We start from the raw sequence: 6,130 nt of genomic DNA, 5'->3' as shown, positions 1-6,130 counted from the left end.
CGGACTTCAAGACCGAGTATGTAACGGGAAAGGTGAATGAGTGGGTCAGTGAAATCAAAGCTCTGTATTGCTAATACAGAGCCACATGCAGCTTTTGCAGCATTCACCTATGGAGTCAAGCATCACTGAAACTACCTGATGCGCACTATTCCTGATATCGGACCCCTCCTCCACCCTTTGGAAGACGCTATCAGCGTCAATTTCATTCCCAAATTAGTGAAACACCCTCACTTAACCCCAGCAGAAAGATCACTCCTTGCACTACCACCGAGACTGGGAGAAATGGGATTGAACAATCCAGAGGAAATTGCTGCCACCGAACATCAAAACTCAGTTAAGCTCACGGCAGCCCTCACGGACCACATAATAGCTCAGAACGCAACAGTGGAGGTGGATACCAGTGAAGTAAACAAGATTAGAAGGTCCATTACGACAGAACGACAGCACGGCCAAAGTGATAAGTTGCAGCAACTGTTGCTGCAAGTACCAGAGAATTTGAAAATAAGTAGCAATAGCACAGGAGGTGGGCGCCTCCCAATGCGTGTGTGGCTCTTCCTATGACGTCGATCATGCCATGGTGTAAGAAAGGGGGCTTCATATGCACGAGGCATGACGGTAAGGGACCTCACAGCAAATATGTTGAAGGAAATCTGTCGTGATGTCAGGGTAGAAACCGACCCTCCTTCAACTGGACGGTGAGAACCTCCGTCATAGGACTTCAAACACATCCAACGAAGCCCGTGTCGACGTCAGTGCTCGAGGATTCTGGACACGGGGACAGGAGCCTCTTCGACATCAGGATTTTTGATCCCATGGCCGCATGTCACCGTAACTAGTTCTCGATGCTGCACAGAGGAACGAGAACGACAAGATAAGGGCATACGGAGAATTCAGAACGTTGATCAAGGCAGCTTCACCTCTAGTGTTCACAACCTCTGGTGGGATGGCCAAGTGCAAGATGTTTCTCACGCCAGACTCGCGGAGGAGGTGTTATCCGAACAGAAGCGGCAGCCCAGAAGTTATGTTACAGCCTGGATGACTGCCCTCTCTCCTTAGGTCGGCTTGGTTCTGCCTCAGGTGTGGCTATTGGGGAGGCTGAGACTACCTACCTACCCTCGATATAACGGACTTTCATCTATATTGTTCGCTAAATAGAGTTCTTTATTTATTCCCTTTATCTCACACCTCTCTTCCTCTTCTCATTTATCTTCTCCCTGACCTCTCCTCCTCACCTCCCTGACCTTCTCCTGACCTCTCTCCTGACTTTCTCCTCACCTTCTCCTGACCTCTCCTGACCTCTTCTCCTGACCTCCTCCTGACTCTCCTGACCTCTCTCCTGACCTCCTCCTGACCTCTCCTCCCTGATCTCTTCTCCTGACCTCTCCTCCCTGACCTCCTCCTGACTCTCCTGACCTCCTCCCCTTTCCTGACCTCTCCTCCTGACTCCTTCCCTGACCTCCTTGACCTCTCCTGACCTCTTCCCTGACCTCTCTCCTCCCTGACCTCCTCCCTGACTCCCTCCTGACCTTTCTCCTGACCTCTCCTCCCTGACCTCTCCTCCTGACCTTCTCCTGACCTCTCCTCCCTGGACTCCTTTTCTCCTGACCTCTCCTCCTGACCTCTCCTCTGACCCTCTCCTGACCTCTCTCCTGACCTCCTCCTGACCTCTCCTGACCTCTCCTGACCTCTCCTCCTGACCTCTCCTGGACCTCCTCCTGACCTCCTCCCTGACCTCTCCTGACCTCCTCCTGACTCTCCCACCTTTCTCCCCTGACCTCTCCTCCCTGACCCTCCTCCCTGACCTCTCCTCCCTGACCTCTCCTCCCCTGACCTCTCCTCCTGACCTCTCCTGACTCTTCCCTGTCCTTTCCCCTGACCTCCTCCTGACCTCTCCTCCTGATCTCCTCCTCGACCTCTCTCCTGACCTCTCCCTGACCTCTCCTCCCTGACCTCTCCTCCTGACCTCTCCTCCCTCCTGACCTTCCCTCTCCTCCTGACCTCCTCCTGACCTCTCCTCCTGACTCTCCTGACCTTCTCCCTGACCTCCTCCTGACCTCCTCCTGACCTCCTCTCCCTGACCTCTCCTCCTACCTCTTCTCCTGACTCCTCCCTGACCTCCTCCCTGACCTCTTCTCCTGACTCTTTCCCTGGTCTCCTCCCACCTCTTCTCCCTGACCTCCTCCTTGACCTCTCCTCCTGACCTCCTCCCTGACCCTCCTCCCTGACCTCTCCTCCCTGACCTCTCCTCCTGACCTCTCCCTCCCTGACCCTCCTCCTCATCTCCACCCCTGACCCTCCTCCCTGACCTCTCTCCCTGACCTCCCTCCCCTGACCTCTCCTCCTGACCTCTCCTCCTGACCTCTCCTCCCTGACCTCTCCTCCTTGGTTCTCCTCCCTGACCTCTCCTCCTGACCTCTCCTCCCTGACCTCCTCCCTGACCTCTCTGACCTCTCCCTGACCTCCCTCCCTGGACCTCTCCTCCTGACCTCTCTTCCTGACCTCCTCCCCTGACCTTCCTCCTCTGACCTCTCCTCCTGACCTCTTCTCCTGGATTCCTCCTGATCTTCCTCCCTGACCTCTCCCTGACCTCCTCCCTGACCTCCTATACTCTGGTGGCAGTTTATTGGTAAACAAACACTGACCTGTTGAGTGTTAATTACATTGTTTACATCACTCAGCTGATCGATGACGTCACCTTGTGTTGACATTTATCAGCTGGTCGATGACGTCACCTTGTGTTGACATTTATCAGCTGGTCGATGACGTCACCTTGTGTTGACATTTATCAGCTGGTCGATGACGTTGTATTGACACAGATCAGCTGATTGGTGGTAAGAGCGTGTGTGTGTGTGTGTGTGTGTCTGTCACACACACACACACACACACACACACACACACACACACACACCTTTTAGATAGAGCAAGGACTTTGTAAGTTCTCTCTCTTAACTAGGGGAGAGAAGGGTCAGTTTTCAGGCCGAGAGAGAGAGAGGGCTATCACCAACACTACACAGTCATCTCCAACACTGTAGGAGTGAGGGAGAAGGACTGGGTGTTGGAGGCGACCTTGAGAGCGCTGGTGGTGGTGAGGGAAGTGTGGGATCGATGGCTAGGGGAAAACCGGGGCCCAGGGCGAGGATTATTCCCTAGCTCAGGTGTCGTTCTTCGCCTCCTCCTCCTCCTTTGATTTTATCCTGCTAGGGAAATTTTTACATGTGGTAAATTTTTAGGATATTTTTGGGATTAGGATTTTAGGAAATATGTGGTGGGGAAATTTTTTTTTTAGGGGAATTTGACCTCTGGGAATTTTTTAGGGAATTTTTTGGGATTTTAGGATTTTTAGGAAATATGTCTGTGTAATTTTTAGGATATTTTGGGATTTTAAGGATTTTAGGAAATATGTCTGTGGTAAATTTAGGAAATTTAGGTGATATTAAACAGATTTTACCCTTTAAGAGAAATTAGGTCTAGTTAGGTTAGGTTGTTTAGTAGTTTTCTTCTCCAGGAATTATGTCTTAACCAATGAAAAAATAAATAGAATTTTTTAACCAATGAGAAATAACTTCCAAAATCTTCATCCAATAGGAAGATATTTCAGATTTCTTTAACCAATGATAGAAGACTTAACAGTTTTCCCGCCAATCACTAGACACCTTTGGTATTCTTTAACCAATGAGCGTCGACTTCTGAACTTTTTTATCCAATAACAAGAAAGGTGAAATTTTTTTTAACCAATGATCGACGACTTGTCAAATTCTTTAACCAATCGTCGTCGACTTGAGAAATTCTTTAACCAATGATCAGAGGCGTCATAATTTTTTCATCCAATGGCAGAAGACGTCAAAAATCTTTCCTCCAATGACAAGAGACTTAAGAATTTCTCAGCCAATGACGGTATAACGAAATAAATTTCACCAATAAGGAGGAGTATTGAATTCTCTTATCCAATGAGATGAGTTTTCCAAGATCTTCACAACCAATGGGAAGACGAGTTGGACATTTCTTAACCAATCACGACAGACGATTGATATTTATAGTATTTCATGAGAGAGAGAGAGAGAGAGAGAGAGAGAGAGAGAGAGAGAGAGAGAGAGAGAAGAGAGAGAGAGAGAGAGAGAAAGAGAGAGAGAGAGAGAGAGAGAGAGAGAGAGAGAGAGAGAGAGAGGTATATTCCATATTCCCCACACACACACACACACACACACACACACACACACACACACACACACACACACACATAGCTTGGGTTAGGGCGATGCTGACAGCTGGGTGAAATTATCTCCTGTGAGAGAGAGAGAGAGAGAGAGAGGAGAGAGAGAGAGAGGACTCTCTCCTTTGATTTAGAGGTTTCCTCTGACTGCAGGCATTGAGAGAAGGGGGAGGGAGGGGGAGGGAAGGAGGAGGGACAGGGAGGGAAGGGGAGAGAGAGGGAGGGAGGGAGGGAGAGGAGGAGGGGAAGGATGGAGGAGGGAGGGAGGGGGGGAGGGAGGAGGAGGAGGGAAGATTTATGCGTCAAAGGCTTTTTCCTGTTTGTTAGGGAAAGGGGTAAGGAAGGAGGGAAGGAGGAAGGAAGGAAGGGGAAGGAAAGAAGGAGGGAAGGAAGGAAAGAAGGAGGGAAGGAAAGAGAGGAGGAAGGAAAGGAGGAGGAAGGGAAGGAAGAAGGAGGAAGGAAGGAAAGAGGAAGGAAAGAAGGAGGGAAGGAAGGAGAAGGAGGAAGGAGGAGAGAAGGAGGAAGGAAGGAGGAAGGAAAGAAGGAGGAAGGAAGAAGGAGGAAGGAAAGGAGAAGGGAAGGAAAGGAGGGAAGGAAGAAGGAAGGAAGGAAAGAAGGAGGGAAGGAAGGAAAGAAGGAGGAGGAAGGAAGGAGAAGGAGGAAAGGAAAGAAGGAGGGGAAGGAAGGAGGAAGAAGGAAAGAAGGAGGGAAGGGAAGGAAAGAAGGAGGAAGGGAAGAAAGAAGGAGGAAGGAGGGAAGGGAAGGAAGAAGGAGGAAGGAAGGAGGAAGGAAGGAAAGAAGGAGGAAGGAAGGAAAGAAGGAGGGAAGGAAGGAGAAAGAAGGAGGGAAGGAAGGGAGGAAGGAAGGAGGAAGAGGAAGGAAGAAAGAAGGAGGGAAGGAAGGAGAAGGAAGAAAGAAGAGGAAGGAAGGAAGAAGGAGAGGGAAGGAAGGAAAGAAGGAGGAAGGAAGGAGAAGGGGAAAGAAGGAGGAAGGGAAGGGGAAGGAGGGAAGGGAAGGAAAGAAGAGGGAAGGGAAGGAGAAGGAGGAAGGGAAGGGAGGAAGGAAGGAAAGAAGGAGGGAAGGAAGGAAAGAAGGAGGGAAGGGAAGGAAGGAAGGAGGGAAGGAGGAAAGGAGGAAGGAAGGAGAAGGGAAAGAAGGAGGAAGGGAAGGAAAGAAGGAGGAAGGAAGGAGAGGAAGGAAGAAGAGGAAGGAAGGGAGGAAGGAAGGAAAGAAGAGGAAGAAGGGAGGAAGGAAGGAAAGAAGGAGGGAAGGAAAGAAGGAGGGGGAAGGAAAGAAGGAGGAAGGAAGGAGAAGGAAGGAAAGGAGGAAGGGAAGAGGGAAGGAAGGAGGAGTACTATACATCTATGTGTGTATTTATGTAAGGTTTATTTCTATGTATACATGTGTACGTACTGTGTGTGTGTGTGTGTGTGTGTGTGTGTGAAGAATGTTATATAATAGGAACCCAATCTAACCTAATACAAACCTAACTAACTTAACCTAACCACACACTAACCTAACCTAACCACACACCAACCTAAACACACACTCAAACTGGAGAGGAGACGGAGGAAGCCATAGAGTGTGAGAGGCAACACCCAGTGTAAACACCGTCGCCTCCTAGACAACAGCTGATGGCTTCCCTCAACCCCGTTAAGATAAACTCCTCCACAACACAGATCAGCTGATGGCTTCCTCAACCCGTTAAGATAAACTCTCACAACACAGATCAGTGATGGCTTCTCAACCCGTTAAGATAAACTATCAGCTGATGGCTTCCTCAACCGTTAAGATAAACTCTCCACAACACAGATCAGCTGATGGCTTCCCTCAACCCTAAGATAAACTCCTTCACAACACAGATCAGCTGATGGCTTCTCAACCCCGTTAAATAATCCTCCACAACACAGATCAGCTGAT

Source organism: Homarus americanus, unplaced genomic scaffold (genome assembly GCF_018991925.1).
Source record: "Homarus americanus isolate GMGI-L3 unplaced genomic scaffold, GMGI_Hamer_2.0 scaffold8270, whole genome shotgun sequence".
Taxonomy (NCBI): Eukaryota; Metazoa; Arthropoda; class Malacostraca; order Decapoda; family Nephropidae; genus Homarus; species Homarus americanus.
This window is presented reverse-complemented; position numbering follows the sequence as displayed.